The following is a 12,863-nucleotide window of genomic DNA, read 5'->3' as shown; positions in this document are numbered from 1 at the left end:
ATAGGATATTCACCCATTTTTTTAAAAAATCAATAAAACATCTAGCTATTGTATGTTACACCACATAGTTTGAAGATTTTACATTAATGGGAATATTTTTAATTATACAATCTTAAACACTAATTCAAAATATTTAATTATATAATTTACACCTCAAAGTTTGACATTTTTTTCCAGTGCTATTTCTTATATGTTGCACGATGATTATCAAGAATTTCGTTTTTTTTTCTTTTTTTAGCCACCTACAAATCTGTTTTCTTTCTTTTTTTTTTTTTCACTTTCTACAGTTTTAGAATCTCCTATAATCCTTAGCACAAAAAAATCTGTACAGTTTGATACAGTAAGAAATTGGGATGCTTTGGATACACAAATACCTTGTTTATTATATATATATATTTTGAGAAAATTTTGTTAATAAATGTTTTACCTATGCAAATACACGCAGAAAGCACATATGCAAAAACATATACAATTTAAGCCACTATAACAGGAAAGTCAATAAAACATAAATGTTACTTTGCATTACCAAATAAATAAATAAATGAGGTGCAAAAACTAGTCTCAAGGTAGGAGAATAGCAGATTTGTTTCTTTTATAGAAGAGATTCTGAACAGAAGCAGAAGAGTTTTTTTTATTCCTGCAGAACCAGTTGTAAAGGATGGACCCATAGAATCTAGGATGTACATTATGATACACTACCTAGATTCCCTTTCAGAAATTAAGGATTTGTTCTCCCAGCTGTGGAAGTGTTGTCAGCTTTGAGGCTTGACTAGCTCAAGAAGTACTTTATATATCACACCCTCAAATTAGTCAGACAGGGAACAATGCTGGATCAACATGGAGCATCAAGCCATGGCCTTTAACCCCTACTGAGGAAAATTTTGAATGAATATTTTATCCTCAGCCTCCATGGAGACCTTGTCAAATTTCAACCTCTGTCTAATCTTGCTTCTGCCACTTCTTTTCCACAGGTGTTGACCTTTAAAGCTTCCTACAAAACTTCTTGTGCACTAAGAATCTCCATCTCAGCATCAGCTTTCTTGGAACTCAGCCTGGGAAAATAGTCTTTGATTTTTTCTGTTCTACTTGAAAAATGCCATCAGGAGAAGCATTCCAGTGGCAGCAGTGATAACTACTGGATGGGAATAACTGATGAATATACCTAAGGATTAAGTAGCCAGGTCAGTGCCTGAGTCTGACAGTGCAAGTCACAAGGAATGTGTAGCCCATTTGGTTTTATTCTGGAAGAAGAGGTATCATGACCCAGGTTGGGACTCCAGAGTCACTCTCCAAGTAAAAGTCTTGCCCAGTTTTGAAGTTAGGCATATTTCATTTTTATAATGGATAATTTGAAGAATGAAAATAAGCTTTGATAAATTTGGCATATTCTAACATGTGAATCATACTTTTTTCCATATCAGTACATAATTTTTTAGTTAAAGTACTCAAGTGCATTTATTTTTAATTTCCAAATTTGAAGAAAACTGCCAAAATTTTAATATTTACTATAAATAGTACCAATGCAAATACAATATGAGAACTATAGATAGCATTGTCAAAAATTAAACTTAGAGACCTGCAAACAATTTAGTAAGGTTTATAATCATTCTGGGTCTCCCTTTTTTGGTTTTTGACTTTTTAATGTAAACCCACAAAGTTGAAAGAGATGTTTTCCTGTGAGGTAGGAGTAAATGGATTTGCCCTTACCTATATTTCATTTTGCCCAGATTCATTTGACATCTTATAAATAATTTAAATAATAAAAAGTTGTTATAAAATTAATATTGCAACTCTAGTTTTACTAAAAAAAAAAAAAAAACACCATTAAAAATGCAATGTAAACCTGAATTGCTCTTTTGAAAATGGCTGAAACCTCTGGCCTCATAGACCCAGTATTTCTGAAGAATTGCTTTTAAGTAAATGCACTCATAAATACATCACAAGGTAATTAAATTGAAGTACTTTGGCTTCACTTTGTGCTTGCAAAGCAACATTTCTTACCTATCCTTCTCCTAATGCAGATTAAAGAAAGAAAACGTCTTATAACTATTCTCTATATTGTGAAACCAAAGATGAGTGGATTTAAAATCGATTTGATATTCCTTAAGGTTTTACATAGTGTCTCTGAAAGTTTCAAACTGATAATTTCCCTATGGGATGTGGTCAAGTCCTGACTTTTTTGCTCTTCCTATTCCAATGAATCTTACCTTTTTCATTCTTTGCTTCATCCAGCTATAAATCTTCAACATGGATAGTAATACACCAACAAATCAGTTTAAGGAGTTTGGCCCAACATCCTGATAAGTCTTCAGGGTAAATTCTCAAAAACTTAAGAAATACTGAGGAATTATTCTAATACAATTTTAAAGTAACCACACAGTGAATACAATGAACAAAAAATTATTTTTCATAAAATTTGAATGGAGAAATCTTTTAATTGGCTTAGAAAGATATTTTGCTTAAATTTTAGGTAATGAAAAACAGGTAGAAATATTAAATTTTTCTCTAAAATATGCAATATTGCCAAATATTCCACTGTCCTGTCTAAAAAGAAGTTTTAATTGTTTTTTAAATCTTCATATTCCTTTTTTTCTTTTATACTATTAACTGTTAAACAGTGTGGAAAAGAGAAAAGCATACAAATAAGCAACTGTGCTACAGGGGGACAAATATGTCACTCACAGCTAAACCTGCATGTTATCATACAGTCATCTGATGCCTGCAGCTAAGCCATATGTTGTTCTCCTGTTGGCCATATACAATCTAACAAAACCTTCATTTCATACTAGGTCACCGGGAAAACCACAAAATATCAAACACCTCTCTTACTAAATCAGCAATGCTGATATTTATTTATTTAATATTTATCTATTTCCTCTTTGTTCTTATTCTAATCTGTATATATGATATTTTTGATGTACCGAATAGTCACAAAATTGCCCCTGCTTTCTGATAATACTCAATGGAGACCAAACCTTCTCTCTTCTGTAGACCCTTCCCCAAATTATTCAACCAATTCTCAATCTTTTAATCACGTTTTTTTTTTTTTTTAACACTATCTCATTATGTGAGACACACCATAGTTCCCATGGTAGGTATTCTCCTTTGCTGCAGCTGGTTAAAAAACCCATTTGTTTAATCATAGGTGTGTTTCTGGAAAAGTTTTTGGCTGAAGAGCACTAAGTAGCAAAACAGATGAGATGTTGACAGAACATTTCAGTCTGTTCTAAAGGAAGACTCTTATATGAAAACTTGCAGACAACCAGAATTTCAGGTTAGATTTTAATGCCTGAGTAGAATAATCATAAAGTGCATCTGGAATTTTCAAAATTAGGAAATATTTCTCTTTGTCTAGACTAATATATATATATATATATATATATATACTTTATTACTTAAAGAAAAAGGATGATTCATGATCATCTTATGTTTGAAGGTATTTGTTAAAACTTCTCTGTCTCCTTTTCTGTGGGTTCAAATAAGTAATTATTAATTTTTAAAATAATCACTATCCAATACTTTTATCATTTTAACTGATAGCCTTTTGACAATTTTCACTCCACTTTGGTTAATTATCACAAAATTATCTGAACTGAATGAGAATATGAAAGAGAAAACTAGAGTCAGTTTAATTTGCTTTCTTGAATAACTTGTGCATGGATACTGTATATACTTTTATATAATAGTATTAAGAATCGTTTTAATATAGTATTTTGAGTGTATAAATTATTAGTTATTCAAAAACAACGAAATCAAACTTTTCATTTTTTTCCTATATGTAAAAATGAATCTCAATCCCTGCCCACTTTTGCTCATATTGGTTTGTAAAGTTTCCCTGACAAAATCTGATTGATTACATACTGAGAGCTATAAAGATAAGAAAGCTCTTCACATTTTAGTCTAGCCTCAGTAACTGATGATCAGCCTGTTATATATATAAAAGTGACCTTGAAGTTTCAATCCAAAAAGGCTCCAAGCCACCTTTTAAGATCAACTGTAAGTATATACATTTGTCATTGTTTTTTCAACTTTTATATTTAAGTTCCTTCACAATGTTAATTACTCAAGACAATATAACATAGCAAATAAAATATACCATTAGAGAGGTTTTGAGAAGTTCAAGAATTTTGTATACTTTGTCTTATGATTTCCACTGCTAGTACTATATCACAGAAAAGTAATCTAAAATTGTAACACCATTTATAATATTCTTTACCAAAAATTGCTGATTAAAAACTAAATGTGTACTATAGGACCGCAGTTAAGACTAAGTGTTATGTAATTATTGGATGTGAAGAAGTAAGTGCAACATTTTTAAAAATCATTGTATAAAAAATAAAGGAATCATTTTAGTCAGCAATTTTGGTGCTATGACTAAAAGATCTAACCAGAACAATTTTAAAGAAGGAAAAGTTTATTTGAGGGCTCATGGTTTCAGAGGTCTTAGTCCATGGAATGCTGTCTCCATTCCTCAGGGTTCTAGGTGAGGCTGAACATCATGGCAGAAGAGTATGGCAGAGACACAGCTGCTCACAAGATAATAAAAAAGAGAGACAGAGAATTCACTCTCCAGATACAAAACATATATCTCATAGCCACCCCACCATGAACTACTTCCTCCAGCCCCACCCCATCTGCCTCCAGTTACCACTCATTCCCATCAAGGTTTAATTCACTGATCAGGTTAAGGCTATATCCCACTCATTTCTCATCCAAACCTTCTTGCATTGTCTCACATCTGAGCTTTGAGGGACACCACATCTAAACTATAACATGCATAGACAAAACAAAAGTAAATGCAGAAAAATATAATTGTTTAATTTTTTTAAGTAAAGCAATTTGTAATATACTTAATTGCTTTCTATGTTTTATAGAATATCTAAATTTACTGAATTTTAATTTTGTAGGTAATATGGATTCAGGATAAATTCTCTACTTTGATTTTAATATGTGATATTATATATGTTTTCTGCATTTAAAACATGAATTAGACAGTCTAAGTTAACTTAATTTTTCTCTTTGAACAATTATACAAATGTAGCCATATATACTAGAAATATGATTTAAAAATCAGTCTGAGGACTAGGGAGGTAGCTCAGTGGCAGAATGCTTGCCTAGCAGCACCAGACCTGAGGTTTAATATTTTGCATCACAACAAAAAATAAATCAATAAATAATCAGTCTGGAACTTTATTAATTCACAATTAAACAATCAGTTCAGGTATAGATGAACCCAGGTAAAACCCACATATGCAATTTAGGTGTCATGATTCTGGACTTTATTATAAAGTTTCTATGTGGTTTATTCTTTAGTATATACCAGATTCCTTGAAAATTATTTTTATTTTCCTCATGAAGTTACTAGTTCTGAAACAAAGGCTACACTTACCAGAGACAGGTGGAAGAACAGAAAAACTTACCAGCTTAATTAAGAAAAATAAGTTTATTTTAAAAATTTGGACATATAATAGAGTAAATAGAAAAACCTGAAGAAAGGCTTGGGTAGTAGCCAATCCTGTTTTGGTGAAGCATCAGGAGCAAATGACAGATTTTTGTGTAGAATCTGGTAAGAACATTGCCCCACTACTAAGCTTATGAGGCACCGCTGTAATCTTGGAGATAGTAAGAATATATATCTGTTATTCAATTAACAACCAGTTTAGCTTTGAAATATATACATAGATTTTATATGTGTGATAGAAATGTAAGGAAAATGTGATAAAATCCAATGATCCATGAAACTGGCTTTATAAATTGACATATCAGATTAAAATCATAATAATATATAGAAGAGGTAGAGAAATGAATCAAAAAGCTTGATTTAATAGGTATTGTATAATGATGGTATTGTTGATATAACAAATTACCACAAACTTGGTGGTTTAAACTAAGATATTACAGTTTTGTAGGTTAGGACAGAAGTTTGGCTAACTTCACTTAGCATATCTCTCCAATGCCATCCATTTACCTGCAAATGCCATGATTTTTTTTCTCTTTTATTGTGGAGTAAAATTCCATATTGTATATATGCCACATTTTTTAATCCATTTATCCACTGAAGGGCCTCTAGGTTGGCTCCACAGATTAGATATTGTGAATTGTGCTGCTATAAACATTGAGGTGGCTTTTTCCTTGTAGTATGTGGTTTTTAAGTCTTTTGGGTATAGACCTAGGAGAAGGATAGCTGGGTCAAATGATGGTTTCATTCCTAGATTTCCAAGGCATCTCCATACTGCTTTCCATGTTGGCTGCACCAATTTGCAGTCCCACCAGCAATGTATGAGTGTACCTTTTTCCCCCACATCCTTGTCAACACTTATTGTTGTTTGTCTTCATAATAGCCATCATTCTGACTGGAGTGAGATGATATCTTAGAGTAGTTTTAATTTGCATTTATCTAATTGCTAGAGGTGATGAACATTTTTTCATATATTGCTGATTGATAGTATATCCTCTTCTGAGAAGTGTCTGTTCAGATCCTTGGCCCATTTGTTGATTGGGTAATTTGATTTTTTGGCGGTTAGCTTTTTGAGTTCTTTATAAACCCTAGAGGTTAGTGCTCTATCTGATGTGTGAGGGGTAAAAATTTGCTCCCAGGATATAGGCTTTCTGTTCACTTCACAGATTGTTTCTTTTGCTGAGAAGAAATTTTTAGTTTGATTCCATCCCATTTATTGATTCTTGGTTTTAATTCTTACATTATAGGGGTCTTAATAAGGAAGTTGGGGCCTAATACCACATGATGAAGATTAAGGCCTACTTTTTATTCTACTAGATCAGTGTTTCTGTTTTAATTCCTAGATTCTTGATCCGCTTTGATTTGAATTTTCTGCATGGTGAGAGATAGGGGTTTAATTTCACTTTGTTGCATATGGATTTCCAGTTTTCCAGCAACATTTGTTGAAGAGGCTATCTTTTCTCCAATGCATGTTTTTGGCACCTTTGTCTAATGTAAGATAATTGTAATTTTGTGGGTCTCTCTGTCCTCTATTCTGTACCATTGATCTACTAGTCTGTTTTGGTGCCAATACCATGCCGTGTTTGTTACTGTTATTCTGTAGTATAGTTTAAGGTTCTGCTAAGGATTGCTTTAGCTCTTCTAGGTCTTTTATTTTTCCAAATGAATTTCATGATTGCTTTTTCTATTTGTGTGAGGAAGGCCATTGGGATTTTGATTGGAATTGCATTAAATCTGCATAGTGCTCTTGGTAGTATGGTCATTTTGATAATATTAATTCTGCCTATCCAAGAACAAGGTAGATATTTCCATCTTCTAAGGTCTTCTTTGATTTCTTTCTTTAGGGTTCTGTAGTTTTCATTGTATAGATCTTTCACCTTTTTGTTAAGTTGATTCCCAAGTATCTTTTTTTTTTGAGGTTATTGTAAATGGGGCAGTTTTGCTCATTTCATTATCAGAGGATTTGCCACTGATATACAGAAATGCCTTTGATTTATGGGTATTGATTTTATATCCTGCTACTTTGCTGAATTCATGTACTAGTTCTAGAAATTTTTTGGTGGAGCTTTCTGGGTTTTCTAGGTATAAAATCATATCGTCAGTAAGTAGTGCTAATTTAAGTTCTTTTTTCCCTATATATATCCCTTTAATTTCTTTCTTCTGTCTAATTGCTATGCCGGTGTTTCAAGAACTTTGTTGAACAGAAGTGGTGAAAGAGGGCATCCTTGTCTTGTTCCAGTTTTTAGAGGGAATGCCTTTAATTTTTCTTCATTTAGAATGATGTTGGCCTGAGGCTTAGTATAGATAGCCTTTCCCATGTTGAGATATGTTCCTGTTATTTCTAGTTTTTTCTAGTGTTTCAAACATGAAGGGGGGCTTTTTTTTGTCAAATGCTTTTTCTGCATCTATTGAGATGATCATATGATTCTTATCTTTGAGTCTATTGATGTGATGAATTACATTTATTGATTTTCATATGTTGAACCAACCTTGCATCCCTAGGATGAATCCCACTTGATCATGATGCATAATCTTTTTGATATGTTTTTGTATTCGATTTGCTAGAATTTTATTGAGAATTTTTGCACCTATGTTCATTAGATATTGGTCTAAAGTTTTCTTTCTTTGATGTGTCTTTGCCTGGTTTGGGGATCAGGGTGATATTGGCCTCATAGAATGAGTTTGGAAGTGGTGCCTCTTTTTCTATTTCCTGAAATAAATTGTAGAGTATTGGTATTAGTTCTTCTTTAAAGGTCTGGTAGAACGTGGCCGTGTATCCATCCTGTCCTGTGCTTTTCTTGGTTGGTAAGTTTCTGATGGCGTCTTCTATTTTATCACTTGATAATGGTCTGTTTAAATTGTGTATATCTTCCTTATTCAATCTGGGCAAACTGTATGACTTAATAAATCTGTGGATTCCTTCTATGTATTCTATTTTACTGGAGTATAAGTTTTGAAAATAATTTCTAACTATCCTCTGTATTTCTGTATTGTCTGTTGTGATATTCATCAGGTATGGTGGTAATTTGAGTTTTCTCTCTCCTTCTCTTCATTAGCATAGTTAAGGGTATGTTAATTTTATTTATTTTTTCAAAGAACCTTCTTTTTGTTTTGTTAATTTTTTCAATTGTTTCTTTTCTTTCGATTTCATTGATTTCAGCTCTAATTTTAATTATTTCTTGCCTTCTACTGCTTTTGCTGCTGATTTGTTCTTCTTTTTCTAGGGCTTTGAGATGTAGTGTGAGGCCATTTATTTGTTGACTTTTTCTTTTTTTAAGGAATGAACTCCATGGAATGAATTTTCCTCTTAGTTCTGCTTTCATAGTGTCCCAGAGATTTTGAGATGTTGTGTCTATGTTCTCATTTACCTCTAAGAATTTTTAAATCTCCTCCTTGATGTCTTCTACAACCCACTGTTCATTCAGTAGCATATTTTTTAGTTTCCAGGTGATGGAGAAATTTTTATTTATTACTTTGTCATTGATTTCCAATTTCATTCCATTATGATCTGATAAAATGCATGGTAGCATCTCTATTTTTTTGTTTTTGCTAAGAGTTGCTTTGTGGCAAAGTATATGGTCTATTTTAGAGAAGGATTGACGTGCTGCTGAGAAGAAAGTGTATCTGCTTGATGCTGGTTGAAATATTCTATATATGTCAGTTAATTCTAAGTTATTGATTGAGTTATTGAGTTCTATAGTTTTTTTTTTTTTTTTATTCAACTTTCATTTGGAAGATCTATCCAGTGGTGAGAGATGTGTATTAAAGTCACCCAAGATTATTGTGTTGTGGTCAATTTGACTCTTGAACTTGAGAAGAGTTTGTTTGATGAACATAGCTACACCATTGTTTGGGGGCATATATATTTATGATTGTTATGTCTTATAGGTATATGGCTCCCTTGAGCAGTATGTAATGTCTATCTTTATCCCTTTTGATTAACCTTGGCTTGAAGTCTACTTTATTTAATATGATGATGGAAACCCCTGCTTGCTTCCGAAGTCAATGTGAGTTGTATGATTTTTCTCAGTCTTTTACCTTCAGTCTCTGTATGACTTTTCCTATCAGATGAGTCTCATGGAAGAAGCATATTGTTGGGTATTTTTTTTTAATCCAGTCTTCTAGCCTATGGTGAGTTTAAGCCATTAAAATTCAGGTTTATTATTGAGAAATGGTTTGTATTTCCAGCCATATTTGTTTATTTTTGTTATTTAACCTGACTTGATTTTATTCTTTGATTAGTTTTTCCTTTAGGGTACTACTCCCTCTGCTGATTTTCATTGTTGTTTTTCATTTCCTCTTCATGAAATATTTTGCCAAGGATGTTTTATAGTGTCTGTTTTCTAGCTATAAATTCTTTTATCTTTTGTTTATCATGGAAAGTTTTTATTTCATCTTCAAATCTAAAGCTTAATTTTGCTGGATACAAGATTTTTGATTGTCACCCATTTTCTTTCAGAACTTGATATATGTTGTTACAGGATCATCTAACTTTCAGGATCTGTGTTGAAAAATCTGCTGTTCTCCTAATTGGTTTCCCCTATATGTAATCTGTTTCATTTATCTTGTGGCTTTTAAAATTCTCTCCTTACTATGTATGTTGGGCATTTTTATTATAATGTGCCTTGGTGTAGATTTGTTGTGATTTTGTACATTTGGCATCATGTAGGCTTCTTCAATTTGTATTTCCAATTCATTCTTCATGTTTGGAAAGTTTTCTGATATTATTTTATTGATTAGATTGTTCATTCCTTTGGTTTGGACCTCTGTGCCTTCCTCTATCCTAATAATTCTTCAATTTGGTCTATGCTATTCCATATTTCTTGAATATTCTTCTCATGGTTTCTTACCATTATCACTGTGCCATCTATGTTCTTTTCAAGATTATATATTTTATCTTCATTGTCTGATGTCCTATCTCCTAAGTGGTATACTCTGTTGGCGATGCTTTCATTTGAGCTTCTAATTTGGTTTATTGCTTCTTTCATTTCAAGGGTCTCTCTCTCTCTCTCTCTCTCTCTCTCTCTCTCTCTCTCTCTCTCTCTTTTTAGAACTTTTAGAACTTCTATCTCCCTGTTTTGTTGATGTAACTCCTTGTTGAAATGATCTTTCATTGCTTGTATTTGCTCTCTTATATCTTCCTTGATTTCACAGATCATTTTAACCATGAATATCCTGAACTCTTTCTCTGTGATTTTTTCTGTTGTGGCTGCTAATGATTCTAATGATGTGGTCTCTTGATTTGTTTGTGGTACTTTCTTCCCTTGTCTTTTCATGTTGCTCATGTGTCTTCCTTTCCAGCTCTGTGGGTTTGGGGTGCTATTGTTTTTACCCTTTAGGTTTGTAGTGCTCTTGTAGGGTTCCAATCCCTTGTGGGGAAGGACAATATTAACTGATCCCAGTATCAACAATATATCACCCATGAACAATTTGTTGTTATTAAGACATTTACAGTGTACAGTCTCAATGTACAGAAATGTTGGAATCAATTATTATCTAAAATATAATCAGTAATTTCTTAAAAAGGTTTACAGTTTCTGACTGTGGACAATGAACTGGGGTGGGGCGTAGGACAATATGCTGAGGGGGAAAGATGTGAGGGTATAGAGTTAATATATCTTGGGAAATGTGAAAGAGAAATCTAATGAAGAGAGTTAGTAGCAAGAGAATAGACAAGAAGTTATTTATGGTAGACAAGTACATGGGAAGATAGTAGAGTACATAAAACAAACACTTATATATATTTAGAAAACCACAGGATGTTAAAATAGTAAATTTTGGAGGGGGAAAGAAAAATGGAAGAAGAGAAAAGAAAAAGGGAAAAAGGGTATATACAACACCTCTATATTATATTATTCAGAAGACTCAGTCCTCAAAATCCTATTTCATGCAGAGTTCTTGGGGAGGGTAGAGGGGTAGAAGAGAAAGAGAAAAAAAAATACACAAATGAAGAAATTAGGGTTGTTTCTAGTTTTAGAGATCTGTTTCTTTTCTGTTTCTCTTCTCATCCAACAAGTGGGGCTGTTTTAAGCTGGTGTCTCTGCCCTCAGGATGGTGTAGGTAACCAGCGTGGGAAGACTGATCCTGGTGTAGGAAAGTGGGGAGTGCCATCCGCTGATCTCTGCAGGGAGACTGCACCTTACGGGTCTCTTTTTGGGACTGCTCTTCTGACTTGAGCGCCCTGTATTGTCTCCCTCTCTTGCCTGGAGATTTCCCACCTCCTGATCTCCCTGTTAGGCTCCAAACTTTAGTCCCATCCCCTCTCACTTAGCAGTTCCCACCTGTGTGACCTCTCACACCCAGGCTCACAGCAGATGGGCAGCGCCTTGGTCACACTGCACACCTGCGTGACTCGGTGCATTATTACAGATTGCCCATCTGGGAGCTGTTTTGTGTTGAGTGGTCACTGTGCCAAAATCCCCATTCGGGGGGGGGGGGGGGGGTAGGTAGTTGGATACCTGTATCTGGCCAGATGGAGATCCGATCTAAGAGCTGAAAGATGCCCCCACCAAATATGGCCATAAAGGTTATCCAAGATGGAGTCGGTCTGCTTCCAGGGGGAGGGTGTCTGGTGAGGTAGAGGGAGCTGGGAGATGGCCTTGTATTGTGCTCAGGTAGTAGCAGAGTGGCCTGCATGGGAGCGGAGCGCAGTCTGGACTTCTGCAGAGGTGTTCATAGGTAATTCTGCTAAGCCGCTTGAGAGCCATGGTGAGCTAGGACTGCGGGCTTTGGGTTTCCAGCTCCAGGGTTCTGGGGTCCTACTCGAGCACTGAGGCTCTGAGTCCTGCATGGGGGTCACTGCACTGGTGATTTCCGTGGAAATCAGCTGTATAGGAGTCCTCTTACACTGTCTGAGATGCAGTATTCTGGCTAGGTGAGACCTGGGTCACTGAGCGACACAGAATGCTGCCTCTCTCTGGCCAGCCATCTTGGAATTGGCCTCCCATATTTTTAAAGTAAAATTAACCTTCTTTAATTTCATTTCGGATATTCTGAATGTGTGTGTGTGTGTGTGTGTGTGTATTTTAAGGAAAATGTTTAGAGTTTCATTTGGGCAAAAGGAACTGAAAAGGTAGCAATGAGAACAAATTATTACAAAGTAGCATAGAATTTCAAACTTTAAATTTTTGAATGCAAATAGTATACAGATTTAATTTTATAAGAATAAGGACTTGTGTAAAGCATTAAATTTGAATTTATAAATATCTAATCAGTAACAATTACATATGAAAACAAAATCATTTTATTGTGGAGTCCCATTTTTATGGCCTTTCTTATACACAAAATTATCTCTATACCTAGAAAATATTGTCATAAGTAGTAGTTACTTTCTATTCACTAGCCATGCCACTTTTTCTAAAAGCATCTAGACTTTTGGAAAAAGGTCTTCTCCAATTTTATTCAT

Source organism: Marmota flaviventris, chromosome 3 (genome assembly GCF_047511675.1).
Source record: "Marmota flaviventris isolate mMarFla1 chromosome 3, mMarFla1.hap1, whole genome shotgun sequence".
NCBI lineage: Eukaryota > Metazoa > Chordata > Mammalia > Rodentia > Sciuridae > Marmota > Marmota flaviventris.
Note: the sequence above shows the minus strand (reverse complement) of the source record.